This window comes from Lupinus angustifolius, chromosome LG09 (assembly GCF_001865875.1).
Source record: "Lupinus angustifolius cultivar Tanjil chromosome LG09, LupAngTanjil_v1.0, whole genome shotgun sequence".
NCBI lineage: Eukaryota > Viridiplantae > Streptophyta > Magnoliopsida > Fabales > Fabaceae > Lupinus > Lupinus angustifolius.
In genome coordinates, this window is record NC_032017.1 from 12,627,169 (window position 1) to 12,646,508 (window position 19,340).

Consider the following 19,340-nt stretch of genomic DNA (forward strand, 5'->3'; position numbering starts at 1 on the left):
GAAGCCCCTTACTCCCTTCACATTGTGCGGTATTGGCCATTCCACTACACTCTTAATCTTTTCGGGATCCACTGCCACTCCTTGTTTGGAGATTAAATGGCCAAGATATTCCACCTGTCGGCTTCTAAACACATACTTCTTTTGATTAGCAACAAATTGTTGGTCCCGCAAGATTTCCAAGAGCATTGAATACCTGGTCGATTGAAACGTTGCTGGAGCATTGGTCAAGCCGAACGACATAACCAAGTATTCGTAGTGACCCTCATGCGTTCGAAAAGCTGTCTTATGCACATCTTCTTCCTTCATACATATCTGATGATATCCCAACTTCAAATCTAGTTTAGAGAAATAAGTTGCTCCATGAAGTTCATCCAATAATTCCTCCACTACCGGAATTGGATATTTATCCGGAACATTAACTTTATTTAGATGTCTATAGTCCACACACATCCTCCATGAATTATCCTTCTTCCTTACCAATATGACCGGACTAGAGTAAGCACTCGAGCTATGTCGTATGATCCCCTGCTGTAGCATTTCCCGCACCTGTTTTTCGATTTCATCTTTGTGATGATACGGGTACCTGTAAGGTCTCACCGTAACTGGCCCTGCCTCCTTTTGGAGCTCAATGGAGTGCACGACGCCCTTAGATGGTGGTAGCCCTTGAGATTGCCAGAACACTGTCGAATACTCTGCCAAAACTTGCTCAATTTCCTTCTGTTTCTCTGCTGGCAGCCCTGATTTCTCCCGTGGTGCACAAGTCTCCCCCTTTTCTTGCATCAAGCTTTTTAGTGACGCTACAGTTTTCTCCCGATGCTTGGCATGTTCGTGCCTCTACGCTTGTAACACAACCTTTTCTTCCTTCCAACAAAAGCTAATTGTCATTTCTACCCAATCAAAGGTGACTTTCCCGAATCTATGCAACCACGCTACTCCCAAAATCATGTCTTCCCAATTCGGAGCACATAGGATTCTAGTGACGTCTGAAAAGTTCCCAACTGGATGCTCACCTTCTTGCATTTACCCCCCGTGCCACCTTATGCCTATCTCCCAGTCGTACTCCCATAGGTTTTCCTTGCTCCACCACTAATTCCAATGCTGTGACCACTTGGGGAGATATGAAATTGTGGCTACCACCACTATCAATTAACACTAGAATTGATACTCCATTAATTTTTCCTTCCACCCGAAGTGTAGCCGGAGGAACCCCACCTCGTCGTTTTGTATCCATCACACCAAAAAAACCCCATAGACCCGCAGTCGAGACTGGATTCTTCTTCTTCATCGCCCTCTCTAACTTCAATGGCGAAAATTTCACCGGCGTCATCCACTGTCTCATCATCTCCCAACACAACTAACCGCAATTGCTTTTCTGCACACTGATGAAGGGGGTGGTATTTTTCTCCACATCGGAAGCACAAGCCTTGAGCCTTTCGATTCATCAATTTGACGTAAGGGAGGTGTTGGGTACCCCGGTTACGGTCGTTGGAGAATGGTTTTCTCCCTTCATTATTGTTGTTGGGACGATTCCCTTGTTGAAGATGGTTACGCGTTTCATTGTGGAAAGTGGGAGAACCCCTGAATTGATTTCCCTTCATGGGCCCAGGCCCAAAAACAATTCTTCCTGGGTTGGAGGTTTGACTTGCTCCGGTTCCTACCTTATCCTCATAACCCGAATTCCAGTTCTTATTTCCTTTCCATCCTCGCATTCCTCTTGTCCCATTGCTACGGAATAAGGGTGCTCCACCCAACTCCGCTTCTACATCTCGAGCAACCCGCATCGCCTGAAGACGATTCACCAGATTGAACGTTCGAACTCTCAGGCAGATTTCTGGACGAAGACCACCGAGGAAATAGCCTAGATATTGTTCCTCCGGTAGCCTGCCTACTTGGGACGAAATAAACTCAAACTTCGATACATATTCCTCCACGCTTCCTGTTTGGTTGAGATCTTTGAGTTCTTCGAATGGGTTATCGCATCGACGACTGCCGTAGCGATTAACCAAAGCTCTCTTCATTCGTGCCCAGGTAAGATCATTTTCAATAGCTCGTAAGAGATTAAACCAGTGGATGGTAGCCCCTTCCATGCTCAACTTGGCCAACCTCACCTTAACCTCTTCCGGGGTCCCTTGGACCTCAAAGTAGGTTTCCGCTCTAGTGATCCATCCTACTGGATCCTCACCATCAAAGGGTGGCAGCTCAACCCTTTTAACAGCCATCTGATACTCCGTTACTGATTCCTTCCGCTGGAACGTGTTGGGGCTCTCCTCTGGTTGAGTCCGAAATCTCACAAATTCTTCAATGATGGATTGACGGAATTCCGCCAAGGATTGTCTCACAGAAATCTCCATTGTTGCCATTCTCTCCTCCAACGTAGTCATTCTATCCGTCATCTTTGGTGGCATGGACAACTATACCTGTACTTAGCTCCGATTTTGTATCCAGTAGGTCGGACCAATGATAGAACTGGGAATGCAACAGTGTTTTATATATGTATATTAAGATAATGTGAGCTTAAGAGCTCTACAAGAGAATGTAAGCAAACAGAAAAACAAACAGTATTCCAGAGTCTAAGACTCCTCTAGAGAATAATCTTCCTCTCTAGTCTTACCACCTATTACCTTCTTACCCAATGCCCTCTCCCCTCCTACCAGACTTTCCTATATTCCAGGAAATATTGCCACCTCATCCCCCTTGTAACTAACTTTTCTTTCCTCTCTCTCCTTGACCCACTTTCTTTCTTCTGGTGTACACTTGCCACACTATGGGCCTTGTTTGCTCATTATTAGTAATAGCAAACATTCTGGACAACGAATCTGCAGCTTTATTTTCAGGATCGGGTTTATAGATTACCTCAAAGTGGTACCCCAACAACTTCACTATCCAATTCTGTTGATCAGCCGTGGTTATTCTTTGTTGGAGAAGATGTCCCAAACTTTTTTGGTCAGAATACACCTTAAAACTCTGCCCTAGAAGGTAGGGCCTCCAATGTTGCACCGCCAAGACAAGAGCCATCAATTCTTTCTCGTATGCTGACTTGCACAAATTGTTTGGAGATAGAGCCTTGCTGAAATATGCAATTGGTTGCCGATTCTGCATTAACACCGCCCCTATGCCCTTCCCGGACGCATCACATTCAATCTCAAATGGTTGGGTGAAGTTCGACATCACCAACACGGGGGCCCGAGTCATCACCCCCTTCAATTCTTCAAAAGCTGTCAAGGCTGCCGGGTTCCACTGAAACCCCTCTTTCTTGGTTAACTCTGTTAGAGGCTTGGTGATTTTGCCATACCCCGCAATGAACTTCCGATAATAACTCGTCAATTCCAAGAAGCCCCTTACTCCCTTCACATTGTGCGGTATTGGCCATTCCACTACACTCTTAATCTTTTCGGGATCCACTGCCACTCCTTGTTTGGAGATTAAATGGCCAAGATATTCCACCTGTCGGCTTCTAAACACATACTTCTTTTGATTAGCAACAAATTGTTGGTCCCGCAAGATTTCCAAGAGCATTGAATACCTGGTCGATTGAAACGTTGCTGGAGCATTGGTCAAGCCGAACGACATAACCAAGTATTCGTAGTGACCCTCATGCGTTCGAAAAGCTGTCTTATGCACATCTTCTTCCTTCATACATATCTGATGATATCCCAACTTCAAATCTAGTTTAGAGAAATAAGTTGCTCCATGAAGTTCATCCAATAATTCCTCCACTACCGGAATTGGATATTTATCCGGAACATTAACTTTATTTAGATGTCTATAGTCCACACACATCCTCCATGAATTATCCTTCTTCCTTACCAATATGACCGGACTAGAGTAAGCACTCGAGCTATGTCGTATGATCCCCTGCTGTAGCATTTCCCGCACCTGTTTTTCGATTTCATCTTTGTGATGATACGGGTACCTGTAAGGTCTCACCGTAACTGGCCCTGCCTCCTTTTGGAGCTCAATGGAGTGCACGACGCCCTTAGATGGTGGTAGCCCTTGAGATTGCCAGAACACTGTCGAATACTCTGCCAAAACTTGCTCAATTTCCTTCTGTTTCTCTGCTGGCAGCCCTGATTTCTCCCGTGGTGCACAAGTCTCCCCCTTTTCTTGCATCAAGCTTTTTAGTGACGCTACAGTTTTCTCCCGATGCTTGGCATGTTCGTGCCTCTACGCTTGTAACACAACCTTTTCTTCCTTCCAACAAAAGCTAATTGTCATTTCTACCCAATCAAAGGTGACTTTCCCGAATCTATGCAACCACGCTACTCCCAAAATCATGTCTTCCCAATTCGGAGCACATAGGATTCTAGTGACGTCTGAAAAGTTCCCAACTGGATGCTCACCTTCTTGCATTTACCCCCCGTGCCACCTTATGCCTATCTCCCAGTCGTACTCCCATAGGTTTTCCTTGCTCCACCACTAATTCCAATGCTGTGACCACTTGGGGAGATATGAAATTGTGGCTACCACCACTATCAATTAACACTAGAATTGATACTCCATTAATTTTTCCTTCCACCCGAAGTGTAGCCGGAGGAACCCCACCTCGTCGTTTTGTATCCATCACACCAAAAAAACCCCATAGACCCGCAGTCGAGACTGGATTCTTCTTCTTCATCGCCCTCTCTAACTTCAATGGCGAAAATTTCACCGGCGTCATCCACTGTCTCATCATCTCCCAACACAACTAACCGCAATTGCTTTTCTGCACACTGATGAAGGGGGTGGTATTTTTCTCCACATCGGAAGCACAAGCCTTGAGCCTTTCGATTCATCAATTTGACGTAAGGGAGGTGTTGGGTACCCCGGTTACGGTCGTTGGAGAATGGTTTTCTCCCTTCATTATTGTTGTTGGGACGATTCCCTTGTTGAAGATGGTTACGCGTTTCATTGTGGAAAGTGGGAGAACCCCTGAATTGATTTCCCTTCATGGGCCCAGGCCCAAAAACAATTCTTCCTGGGTTGGAGGTTTGACTTGCTCCGGTTCCTACCTTATCCTCATAACCCGAATTCCAGTTCTTATTTCCTTTCCATCCTCGCATTCCTCTTGTCCCATTGCTACGGAATAAGGGTGCTCCACCCAACTCCGCTTCTACATCTCGAGCAACCCGCATCGCCTGAAGACGATTCACCAGATTGAACGTTCGAACTCTCAGGCAGATTTCTGGACGAAGACCACCGAGGAAATAGCCTAGATATTGTTCCTCCGGTAGCCTGCCTACTTGGGACGAAATAAACTCAAACTTCGATACATATTCCTCCACGCTTCCTGTTTGGTTGAGATCTTTGAGTTCTTCGAATGGGTTATCGCATCGACGACTGCCGTAGCGATTAACCAAAGCTCTCTTCATTCGTGCCCAGGTAAGATCATTTTCAATAGCTCGTAAGAGATTAAACCAGTGGATGGTAGCCCCTTCCATGCTCAACTTGGCCAACCTCACCTTAACCTCTTCCGGGGTCCCTTGGACCTCAAAGTAGGTTTCCGCTCTAGTGATCCATCCTACTGGATCCTCACCATCAAAGGGTGGCAGCTCAACCCTTTTAACAGCCATCTGATACTCCGTTACTGATTCCTTCCGCTGGAACGTGTTGGGGCTCTCCTCTGGTTGAGTCCGAAATCTCACAAATTCTTCAATGATGGATTGACGGAATTCCGCCAAGGATTGTCTCACAGAAATCTCCATTGTTGCCATTCTCTCCTCCAACGTAGTCATTCTATCCGTCATCTTTGGTGGCATGGACAACTATACCTGTACTTAGCTCCGATTTTGTATCCAGTAGGTCGGACCAATGATAGAACTGGGAATGCAACAGTGTTTTATATATGTATATTAAGATAATGTGAGCTTAAGAGCTCTACAAGAGAATGTAAGCAAACAGAAAAACAAACAGTATTCCAGAGTCTAAGACTCCTCTAGAGAATAATCTTCCTCTCTAGTCTTACCACCTATTACCTTCTTACCCAATGCCCTCTCCCCTCCTACCAGACTTTCCTATATTCCAGGAAATATTGCCACCTCATCCCCCTTGTAACTAACTTTTCTTTCCTCTCTCTCCTTGACCCACTTTCTTTCTTCTGGTGTACACTTGCCACCCTATGGGCCTTGTTTGTTCATTATTAGTAATGAGCTCATTAGTCATAGGTGTTATATCAGGGCTCAAGTTGTTCGAGGTGAGTATAAGTGTGGCAATGATTTAATCCCTAAGATTTCAAAATTCTATCAGGAATCTCATCTTTGGAAATGAATCAAGAAAGAGTGGACTAGTTTCCAGACCAATCTGACTTAGAGAATTGGGAATGGGAGGTCTATAAACTTTTGGAAGGATAGGTGGATCCCCAATGAAAATTGTTTGGATAATAATCAGTGGGTTCAAAATAGACTCTACTCCAACGGCATTTTGGTTTCTGATTTTCTGTCTGCAGGGGGATTTGGAACATGTCTATTATTTACAATAGTCCCTCAAATATTGCATATAAATATTGTCGATCCTTCCGAATTCAGTTGCTAATTCTGAAGATTCAGTGGCCTAGCTAGGGACCATGGATGGCTTCTTCTCTTTGCGTCTGGTTACGCCTTAATTGTATGGCCCCACAACCAATCATCAGACCCCCTTATCAAAGCCGTTTGGGACTGGAAAGAGCCATATAGAATGAATTCTCTCATGTGGAGGTTGATTAGCCAGTGTCTTCCCACCAATGATCAACGATCAAGCATGCTATGACATCCTCTGAGTAGGGATGGCAACAGGCACGGGCACGGGCGGGTGCGAGTAGTAGCTACCCGTTACCCGTTTCAAAATAGGAGAACATTATCATACCCGCCCGTACCCGTACGGGTATTTGCGGGTATTTTTGGGTACCCGCGGGTACAATGGGTACCCACGAGTTTCCTATATTATAAATGAATTTTTAATTTTTTACTTCTATTATGTTTCAAATCAGATAAAACTTAATTATTTTTTTACCTTTTGATTGAATGTTTGACAAAAATGCTAAATTTATTGGTGTTTTCTATTTGTGTGATTTTTTGTTCTCATTTCTTTAACAAAAAGTATATATATTTTTTGTAAAACATGTGTGTTTCTACACATATAATAATATTTGTAGGGTGCACAAGCAAACTCAAACTCAATAAAATATGTAAATAAAGTAAAAGAAAAAAATGTACATAGTGTAATGAATATGAATGGTAGAATAATGTACATTTTATTTTAATTAAATATAATATATTAATCATATACATAGCGGGTATCTGCGGACACGAGTATCATAATACCCGTACCCGCCCGTATGTACTACAGGTATTTTAAAAACTCGTTTATAATACCCGCGGGTACCCATTTGTGACCCGTACCTATGCCCGTATGGGTTTTATCTGTGGGTACCCACGTGTACGGGTTTTTTTGCCATCTCTACCTCAGAGGTCTGCCAGCTTTGTCCTCTTGCAGAAACAGGTCTGCGTGCAGTGAAGGACTGCTCCTTTGCTAAATTAGTTTGGATGAAGCTTCTTGGAATCTCAGCTGCCAACGATTTTTTTCGCTTCGTCCTTGAGACCTGGTGTAGTATCAATCTTGACTCATTGTCAAAAATAAATCGGTTTCTACAATTCCATAAAGTATCAATTGCAGTACAGAAAGCAAGGTTCCAAGACTTAGCCAAGTCTGTTCTGAAATTCTGGCCAGGAGTGCTAGCACCACAAAGGCTTTTCTCCACCCTTCTAAGAACTCGGTGAGGCCTGCTTCCCCCAATGACCCTACCAGTCGCTGGTCTCCCCCTGATTCTGGCTGGTGCAAGCTCAATTCTGATGGGTCTTTCTCCCAATCTTCGATGATTGCGGCTTGTGGCGGAGTTGTTAGGGATCACGATGATGCTTTTATTTTCGCCTACACCAAGAATTTAGGCAATTGCATGGTTGTCTAGGCAAAATTATGGGGCATCTTCACCGGGTTGCAGATCCTTCAATAGAGGGGGTTTAGGAACATATGTATTGAATCTGATTCGGCTTGTAATGTGCAATTGGTTATCTTGGTTGACTTCATTCTCATCCCTGTTTTTCCCTAGTGACTCACATTCAATCCATCATGCGGGACTTTCAATATGTCCACTGTGTGCATATCTTCCGCTAGGCTAACTCTGTAGCAGATGCCTTAGCTCCCGTTTTGTCATCGGAAAAAAAATCTAACTTTATTCTTAATAAAAAACAATGTAGATTCATAATTGACATAATTTGCATGGAATATAATGTATCAAAATTAATTTTATTCTTATAAACTTATTATTAATATATGAAGAAGACACAATGTTACACAGATCAATCATAAGTCACAACTACTGTAGAGTCATGATTGACATGCATGATCCTGAATCCAGTGACCGGTCCAATACCCGAGGGCAAGGGTTTAAGTTGTTGTGAATGGTACAAAATGTATAACATGAGTACAATTTTATATAATTTGAAGTGCAAAAAATACTAATTATAAGACTAATATATAAAAATACTTCCTGAATCTAATAGCTTATTATAGATCAGAACAAAGAGACTTCACTCTCCAAGTAGAATAGGCCAGATGAACTCTCATTGGAAAGCAATAATAACTCATTGGAGAGGCCAGTATTGAAGGTCATATCTGTCTTGACATAACCAGGGCAAACTGCATTGAAGCAGATATTAGAGTACTTCTTAGCAAGAATTCTTGTATAGGCATTGATAGCAGCTTTAGAAACAATATATGCACCTAGAGTCCTTGGCAAATAACCATATGGTTACCCCTTTTTCCCTAGCCACACACTAAATAATTTCAACCAATGACAAATAACCATTGTAGATTTGTTCAAAGCACATGTTGCATCACATGTTTTCTTTCTGAGTGAAAGCCATCATGCTTCAGCACCAATAACTCTCTCAAATGTTCCACAACTAACACAACATCATGTGATCCTGTCCCGGCTATTCACCTCAGTTAAATAAGTTTATGTCACCAAGATCTTGAACTTTGAAACCACAAAACCATAATCTTCACTTTCAAGCATGTGAAGTTCCATTGATAGTTTCATTTCTGTAGAGGACTCACTAAATAGTTGTATGCAGCCACTAACATACACCTCCAGTATTACCTTAGTCCATGTTAGTTGTTACCATATGTGAGTGTGTGAATGAGAATCAGAAATGGTTAAATTGACCAAAATATTGATGTTATGAGAGGATATATTTTCATTTAGTTTAAAAAGGAAAAAAATAAACCTTTAAGGGTTCTTTCATGAGTTAGGTTTTGGAGGGGAAGAGAAAGCGAAAGCTTTACAGCCATTTCACAAGTGTATTTCATGACTCTGAAGTCTTCCCTTCCAAAAACCGACTTACAAATGTACCCTAAGTTGTCTTAGTCCTATTAAGGTAAACAAATAAGTGGATAGATGTTCTAGGATTGAACCTTATAAATTCTGCTCCAGAATTATTATATAGTACACAGTACACATCTAAAAATGCAGAAGCAGCTCAAAATGCTTCATCCATGAAAAACAGTAGAGATATAAATTAGAGTCATGGTGCAGATTTAATGTCTCAAATAATTACGATTAAGTCATAAGAGACATTGCAAAAACAGACATATAAAAGCGTTACACTAAGGAATAAGTCTAATTTAGTGCTCAAAAGGGGTTACCTGTGGTTTCAGAAACTTAACTGTAGATTGGACTTCTCTGCTTGACTTCTTGAATCCAGAAACATAGTTCAGTATAAATGTCAACCCAAACTTTGTCAATTCACTATCTGTATTGCAACCACAGTTTAGTGTGTTTGGATTATTAGTATATTTTATGAATTTTCACCATGAAACTCAAATAAGCTTCTTATTCATGGTAGCATACTTCTGATCTGATTTTGTGTGGACCAGGTAATTTCTCTTTTCTCAAAGGGTCTGCTTACTCATTTATAGGAGAAGGGAAAGCAGATGATGAATAGCCCAAAGTCATTTGATAATGCTCTGAATCATAGTTACATGGTTCGAGCTACCAATTCTAGTGTGTGGACTTCTACAAATGTCAATTTGTCAAGGTTTCTGAAATTGCCAAAATTGCATAGACAGTGCAACTGTGGCTGCATCGACCGCGAATACACATGGTTGCTTAAAGTATCAAAGTTTTTGAAGTTTCTGACCAAAACCTATTTAAAAACTTGCTTGTAAAGCATCATAAGACTATTAGAGTAAAAGCAATCATTAATGTCATATGTACTCTATTGTAATTGGAAAACTCAAATAATTGAAATGAAAGCAGAAAACCTGATGCAATAAGGAAGACTAATTTTCTAATCTAATTGAAGAAGATCGTTATAAATTTACAATGTCTACTACAACCAAAATCCAAAGAACCGTTACCTTAAAAACATGATCGCTAGAGATAACCTCCTCCATGGAGGATTCACATAACAAGACCAACATCTTCATGGTGTCCAGTTTTGTTAAGACGTTCGGTGGCCAAAGACAACATGCAGGCAAAAATTTAACTTTAGTTCTCTGTCAAAAGCTATCATGACCTTTGGCAGTGAGTTGTATGTCTCTTTTCCTCCCTGCATGCTGCTTTGGCCACCAAAGGACAAACTGAAACATGTCTAAACCATGGTCGGCTGCTCAAATGATGAAACACATAATTTGGAGTATGCACAAAATTATTTGGACATTTTTTGATGAGAATATTATCACTGAATATGTATATTTCTTTTTTTCTTGCTGTGAAGTTGTGATTAGGCATGGCTTAATTTATAGCAAAGTTTTCTTACCACGAGTTACTAATGTAAAAATTAAAAATGTTAAGATATTAACTGATCTTTATGAAAATAAATGAAAGATCAATGTCAATCTGAATCTTATCACATTCAGCATATCACAAAAGTGGTTCAATCATCTATTAGTAGAACATAAAAAGAGAGACGCAATTCTATAAAAGGTAAGCTAGTTAACATTTTCTTTAAAGTGGGTAGAAGTTAAACAAAAAATCTTAGCATATCAAAGATGAGTCATTGTATTTTACCAAAACAAAAAAAGATGAGTCATGGCATCGTGTAAAACGAAACAATGAGGATGATCAATTATAAATAAGAGAAAATATTGGTACAATCCATTGTGGGGTCCAGCCATTTGTCTTCATACTCAAAATGATAAGGGGCATACGAGATGGTATTTATTGCATTAAGAAAATTGAAAGATATTGCATCATTGTATGAGCATAGGGCAGTGGAAATTTAGGCACTATTTGCCAAAATTTTGTAATTTGTTGATATTGCACAATTCCTCCGCGAATAAAGGCAATTTGGTTCCCTTGAAGAGGTAAAGAAAAGCAGAAACAATAAGACCAAATCATAACGTAAGTCTTTTGCAAGTAAAAGGTTGTAAAGTAGTAAATTTTGTAGATTCTATGAAAAATATACTGTTAAATTTGGGTCTCATCTATATTACTGTATGATAGTACATGTTATAGTATATGAATAGAAGAGGTATCAATAAGAAATATTATATTTGTACTTTTTTTGGTTAGTTGTATTTGTACTTTTTTGTGTGAGAAAAGTGTGAAAATGATATTATAGTCGTCCTACACATAATGGAATATATTTGGGAGATTGTTTTGTGGATTTTTCCTCCATATTTAAGCGACTTCAATATTAAAATTTGATGAGCCTTTTCTTTGTTTTACAATATTTCCATTGCACTATGGAGTTTGTAAATCTAGTTCTACCGGATCTACTTTGGTGCTTATTACCACACCACAATTAGAGCCCAACATCATTGTCGGGTTCGAGAAAAAAATTGGATCCCTAATTAAAATATATTAAACTAGTATGCCAATGTTAGATTAAATTGTGAAGATGAAATAAAAATGAGTACTCAATATATATAAAAAGAATTTAATCATGTAAAATTTGAACAAAATTTACTTATAAAGAATTTAATATTTTTATAATAAATTTTAAATAAAAAATGTCGCATACGCGTAGTAAGAAAGTAAATATAATTTCTTTTTAAATTCGATTATTTTTATTTATTTGGATGAGTCAATATATTTGTGTAGTTATCTTTTCAATGAGTTTTAGATGGGCTCATGTTTTTCTCATTCTATGTTATACATCAACTATATGATAACATAAAATAATTATCATTATAATAAATCAAAAGTTTTAAACATATTTATATGTAGACTAATAATAATTGACAACATATTTTTTTTTAAAAAGTAAAAACAATAAACTATTCATCACATAGAAATAAAATTAACTGTCTAAATGAAACAAATATTTTGGTCCCCATTAATTATGGGCATGTGTTGTACACTTGATTCACAAAAAGTATTAACAATTTGGGTCATCCTATTACTTCTGTCCATGTGCATGTCTCTCTAAATTAGGATTGACATGAACATGTCAGTTTTAGAAAAATAACAAAAAATCATACATTTTTTGTCCTAAATATAGATAGGGTGGGCTTGCATGCCGCCCATTGTACAATTTAATTTTTTTTAAACTAATAAAAAGTACATAAAACTAAATAAAAATAAAAAATAATTTTATGTCATTATCACACTTTTTAAACTATACATAAAAATTTATAAATTCAAACAATTTAATATTACATATACCCTTGAAGTCCAAAAAAAAATAAAAATATATAACACATAATAATTAAACTCATAATATTTGTGACCCGCCCTGCCCATTAAAAATACTCATTGACAAAATAGACATTTTGAACTAATAAATAAAATTTTCATGCTCTTTTCGCCTAAAAATATTGGAGAACAAGGCCTATAGCATAACCAAAATTCAGGAGCCAACCCTGCCCAATATCTATAAATTATGGAGCCATCTAACCTGCAAATTAATGTCAAGTTCGCATGGAAGCGAACTGTGTAAGAGTCGTAAGATTAAATTGATTTGAATTTGTGCCATTGATTTTGAACTGGGTACCGGAAACGATTACTTCCATGAAAGTCGTGTAGTGGATTCCCGACTTTTGAAGTCGTGAAAATAGTTCCCGACTTCTGAATGGGTAAACGAAGTAGCATATATGGAGCACGTATTAGTGTTTGATTTCAAAATTTTCCTCCTTCCTTGATGGTGCCCATTTTCATTTTCTCGAAATATAATTTATGAAATGACTTTTTGTTCTTCTTGAGTTAGTTTTGTAGAGTTAAGTTATTTCATCTTGAAATGCTAAATGATGATTTGTGTATAATTGTATAGTTTACAAAGTAGTATATGACATCACAAGCAAAGACTAAACTATTAACGATATAAATAAATTAAATAAATATCATCATATTGCCAGTCGGTTGGTGATGTGTTATAATTGAGTAATTGCTAAACTGTTTTTAATAATTAATATACCACTAAATTTTAATTTATTTTATTAAACCAATTCATTCTAAAATAAGGTAGAACATACATTTATAGTAAATAGTTGAAAATGACCAATAATTTTAAGTTAACTATTATATTATTTAGAATATAAGAAACAATTAATAATCCACAAAGTATACTATTTAAATATATTTAACATTAATTTTTGTAGAATATTTGTAACAATAATTTATATAGCACACGAAGACTGAAAAAATAGAAATTGATATAAAAAGTATTCTACACTAGCGAAATTTGAAATGTCCGTTCAGAGTAATCAATAAAAAAATCATTTAGACATCATTAATTTGCTTGAAATTGATTACATTATTTGAAAATGGTTTTTAGTTGTCTTCTTTTACGGGCAATATAAAAGATAATTTCATTGAAAAATAGTAATATGAAATTTAATGTAAATTGAAATTACAATAGTAGAAAATTATAAATCCTCTAAATGACTTCTCATCCCACACCTACGTGTTGCCTATTACGTCGAGGAACGTGATGATGTCCAACTCTAGTTTGTTCTTGATCAGTATCAGTTTGTCTGGTTTGGGAAATGTTGTCATCAACCATGAAAAAACTTGGCCCAGCACTATCATCTTCATTGTAGTTGAACCTTATATCATTGAGAAATACATTTGCTGAATCAGGAGTACCAACATTAGCAACAAATAATGAATTCATAAAATCATTCTCTTGTGTAGAAAATGAATGACGGTGAGGAATAATATGATCAGTATGATGTTGGTGCGAGGGTTCATAATGAAAAGTCATTCTTGCAGGTTGAATATTATAAGAGCTAGACATTGTTGGTTGATACATTAGATGTTTTGACATAATAGGTTGATTCATTGTAGGATAGTATATTGGAGTTTGAGATGTGGGGGTTGATTTGTATGGTAGGGGTTGGTTTTGTTGGTAATTTATTTGGCGTGGGTCTCAGAGTTGCGGTTCTGCAGATGAGAAAGGTCTATAATTGGTAAGAAACCAACTCATATATTGTTGTGTGTGGAAAGGAGATTGGATTGCAGATCCTCGCAACACTTGATCTCTGCGATGATTCCAATGGTCAATCCATTGTGCATGCTTGAAGGCCCAATTTGCATCTTGATTCCCCCGTTTGTCAATTCTATGGAGGGCATCCATATTCATTGGTGATTGTGGCACATCCTGGATCAAACCAAACTGTAGTTTGACTCGATCTGTTTGATACCACTCGATGATAGAGAAACAAATTAAAGCTACGCATGCACTCCGCACATTCTTATCTTGTTGGAATTGACATGAGAGATTGTTGTTATAAGTCTCATATGGTAGTCATTTAAACTACAAAAATAAGAAAAATATTAGTTATAAAAAAATTGAATTATTGTGTAAATTATAAATTAATAAGAGCTTAAGAATCTTTACATCATTGACCTTCCTATGGTCTAATCGTGACCTATATCCCGTTAAGTCTCCCTGTGGAACTTCATGAAAGTTAGTATTCCGAGTATCCCACCTATAGAAAATAGAAATTAATTATTGTAGTTGAAAGAAAAATCCGTGAAAAAATATTTTTATGTAAAGGAAGAAATTTATATTACCTTGAAGCAAATGGATAAGTAGGTAATTGGCTCACCCTAGGTGCAAGGAATGGTAGGCGATACCATGCTCAAGATTTTAAAAGTATCAAGCAACTACTCATTACTTTGGCATTGGGTTTTGTTGCTCGACACATTTCCTTATATAATTTGGCCAAACATGCTGAACCCCAACTATATCGGTGAACTTGTGATAGGTCCCGAAGTATGGGTAAGTACATTAAACGTACCCGATTATTTGATTTATTCGACATTTGGACAACTAACTTTATTGTGCCCAATTTCTCGATATATACGATATTGATTACCACGCTTACCTCTTGAGGATGTACCACCAACTTGCCCTTTAGCATGCACACGAACATGGTCCATTACTTGGTCTTCATTACCATTACCAGCATTTTCCGTGCAGCTGAATTTTTGTTTCAATCAGAGTCTACTACATTCAGTATAAACTTTTTCCATCATTTCTTTAAAGTCTTCCTCCATTTTTCAAGCAAGGTTACACAAAACACTACAACCATTACTCAAAGCTCCATATCTACTACTTTGAACTGATTATTTGCTAAGGTCACATTGTTCAAAATTTACACTTTGAACATTCTTTGTTTTCTTTGTCCGTCTGTCAAGAACCACACAAGGTGGCAAATGCGGAATGTCGAGAATTAGTAACACAAAAACAATATGACTACATGACATTCCAAAAGATTTCATTCTTTTATATGAACATTTACTGTCCATGTTACAATCACTATCATAATTGGAAACATGCCATTTTCTGTTGGGGTTGTATTGCTTTCTGACTTTGTATATTACATGACTTGAAGTTTGGTGAGTAGAGATTATCTTCATCTTTGCAACTTCCAACAATACTTCACGAAATTCTTTGAACACCACTCTAGTATATATGGAAGCAGCATGACCCTCTAAATTATGATAAGGAGTTTGTAACAACTCATCACCATATGAAGATTTAAAATCTTCAACAACCTCATTATTTCGTATGTAGCTTACACATCATTGAAAGTGATGCAAAAACTCAGTCACATTGTATCCAGATTCTATGTACCTCCCCATTTGGGAATATAAGCCTTCACATCGTGATGTGGTATGCAAACCAGCATAGAACTTTCCACGAATGTAAGCCCTGGTGCACATACTTCTGCTATCATAAGTCTGAGCGGCCCAATCATTATCTTGAAGCCCATGTTTGATGATAAGTTCCTCCCACATCATATTAAAATCTTCAACCTCAACATCAGCATACATAACTTTCTAGAAGTCCTTATGAGAATTCTTCTTCTTTATATTTTTTCCAGCATTATTACATATATGTCAAGCACATAATCTATGTTGAGCTTCAGGAAAAACTCTTTGGATTGCATTCTTCATCACCAAATCCTCGTATGTGATAACACACTTTGGTTGTTTCTCATTCATTGCCTCCAATTTTTTTATAGAAGCCAAACATATGTTTGCTCTGTCTCATTTGACACAACAGCAACAACAAATATTGTTGTTTGCTTGTGATGATTTACACCTGAAAATACAACCACTGGAAATTTATATTTGTTTCGACCGTAAGTTGTATCAAAAGCAAGAACATCACCAAAAATGGAGTATTTGAAAATTCTACATCTATCAACCCATAATAATTGTTTCAACTTACCTTCTTCGTCTACAATATCCCTCCAATACATTGCACAATTTGATTTCGATTGCTCCTTCAAGTATTGTAATGTAGATTCAGCGTCGCCATTTCCGATTCGTCTCTGCTTCTGGATTTGATTGTCCATGTCTTTCTTCGAAAACCCAATATATTGATAATCCCTCATTGACCAGCAAATGAACCAATTTTTTTTCAGTTCCAACCACTTCATGGCTATATTTGAGCAATATTTGTCTATGTCATTCTTTGGTTAGAGACTATCATCACACCATAATATTCACCAACCACTTCATGCCTATGTTCATCAGAAAAATAACTCAGATACCAACCTCATTTTTCCTTGTCAACGTGAATCTTCATTATTGCTAAATAAGTGCATCTTGTCTCTTCTCTAGGTGCTCTCTTTCATATCAAATCATCTTTCTTCTCCCTAAATCCTTCTCTATCATAAAAAAATGATTGCCATAATATTTCACCATTCTTATCTCGATGGGTATGATATTTTTTTTATGCCAAATCCTTTCTTCATACCATACATCCTATAAAATTCGTATCCGATATCATTACTTAAAAACCTAAACTTCGTATTTTCATCTTCATTTAATAACCCAAAATTAATTTCTTGAAAATCCAATTCCTCTATCTCATTTATATTTTCATCATCACTAACATCAACTTTATCTACAACCTAAAATCAAAAAATTACATCATGTACATGAATAACAAAAAATAAATAAACGAAAATAAATGAATAAAAAAATCATTTCCATGAACAATTTCAAATAAATTAAGAAAATAAATTTTTACCTGATTACACAGAAGTTTCCACTATAGTAATTCATATCTTCTTCCATCTAATAAAAAGAAAGTTTCTATGTAAATAACATAATCAAATCAATAATCATAAAATTACTAAATAAGAAGAAACATGAACTTACCTTCACAAATATGAAGCAAATTGATCAAGTCACTAAAAAGATACATTATTTTACGGTTTCTAAAACACACTCTTATAAACTCTTCATCACATTCATTTTTGGTTTCACACTCTTTAGAGTACAATTTGACTTCAGATATTTGTACTACACGGTCAGAAATCATGGCTGTGTTTCTCGACTTTCAAAAATTTGTAGTACATGGTCAGAAAACGTGGCATTGTTTCTCGACTTCGAAACTTCTTTCTTGGAAGTCATTGATCACTTTCCCGACTTCATATTCTAAACTCTACATGTAGAAGTCGGTTTCCAAAATCACGACTTCTGGCTTTGAAATCATATATTTGTAGAAACGGTATCTGGTCACCAAATGCTTCAATCCAACAGTCACATCATAGTTCACACCCAAATGAACTAACTTAGAGTTCGCATTTAGCAATCACCATAAATTACATGTTGAGGATGTCATTTAAACCATATTATGAAGAATCTTAAATTCAAATTGAAATAGATAACATTATTTTGGGTAGGATTTTATAATTGAGTCTTTGACCAGAAATAGAAAGAAAAAAAAAAAGAATTGCACGTTGGAAGAGTGACTGATAATTTTGCTACCCTGTGTTTTAAGCATACTTTGTCATAAGACATTGGCATGCATGCGTGGTTGTATATATCAAAATTTTGATTATTAAGCTTTTATCAAATCCTTTAATTAATAGCAATTTAACACTTACTTTATTGCATAATAGAGATCTTCAATCATTTATACATTTCCAAAGGTCTTAATTACTATTAGCTAGATTAAGAAATATTATTGATGCATTCAAAAAATGACCACTCTAAATTGTAGAAATTATTACAATCCAACTGTAATGATCTCAATCATACGCATACCGTTAATTTAGAATAAACTCTAAGTTATTAATTAAAAGAGTTAACATGCATGATGTGAGTTCTATGAGGTTATAGGTGAAATGAAATATTTAAGAGAAATGATAAAGATTGTTTTCCTTAAAGAGTGTAAAATCTGTACAATGACAGTGTAAATATTTATCCACATACATATTATCATTCATCATTCATTTGGATTACTTTTTTTGAAAAGTCAACAATAATTAAACATCAATGATGAATAATACAATAACAGTATATAAATCTTGTACATTGTTAGTACATACATCTTTTTCTCTTCCTTAAATTCAGATGATCATTCCCAAACAATTTGATCATGTTTTGGGCACCTTAAACTTTCAATGCGTCAAGATATAGGAACAGACGAGAGAAAGCCCCAGTGTTATAATGTTGTTTAGTAATTATCTGAAAAACTTGCATGAAGATACATATATCACGTCATATTTAGAGATAAGTATATTTATACTTTTTAATGCTATTATTTATGACTAAATTTTAGTTAGAATTAATTTTTAATATATTGACAATGTTTTATTGGTTTTCTCCACATACATATGTCTTCGTATATTTGTAAGTACTTATATGTTATATTTAATACTCTACAAAATGTATGAAATATTCTATAATCATAATATAAAATCACCATCTATACTAAACACATATTTTATCCATACGAAAGTATTTTGTGCAGTTTTGTTACCTAGAGATTTTTGGGGTCAATCAAAGCCTTCTATTGTTAAAATTAATCACAATTCGTCTTGCCAATTTCCTACACATAAAGCCTTCACGTTCTCATTTTATATCTAACTATTTGAGGTTTTAGGATGAATTTGGGATATGACATAATTATAAAGGT

The 19,340-nt window shown here is 36.7% G+C and overlaps 1 long non-coding RNA gene across 1 annotated transcript; it reads right to left on the minus strand.

Annotated features, from left to right (window-relative positions):
* Positions 8,243–10,712, minus strand: LOC109356959. The gene is made up of 2 exons (XR_002108809.1): positions 10,372–10,712; positions 8,243–10,157 (listed from the first exon to the last, which is right to left on the minus strand). It is a non-coding gene; the product is annotated as an uncharacterized LOC109356959 (long non-coding RNA).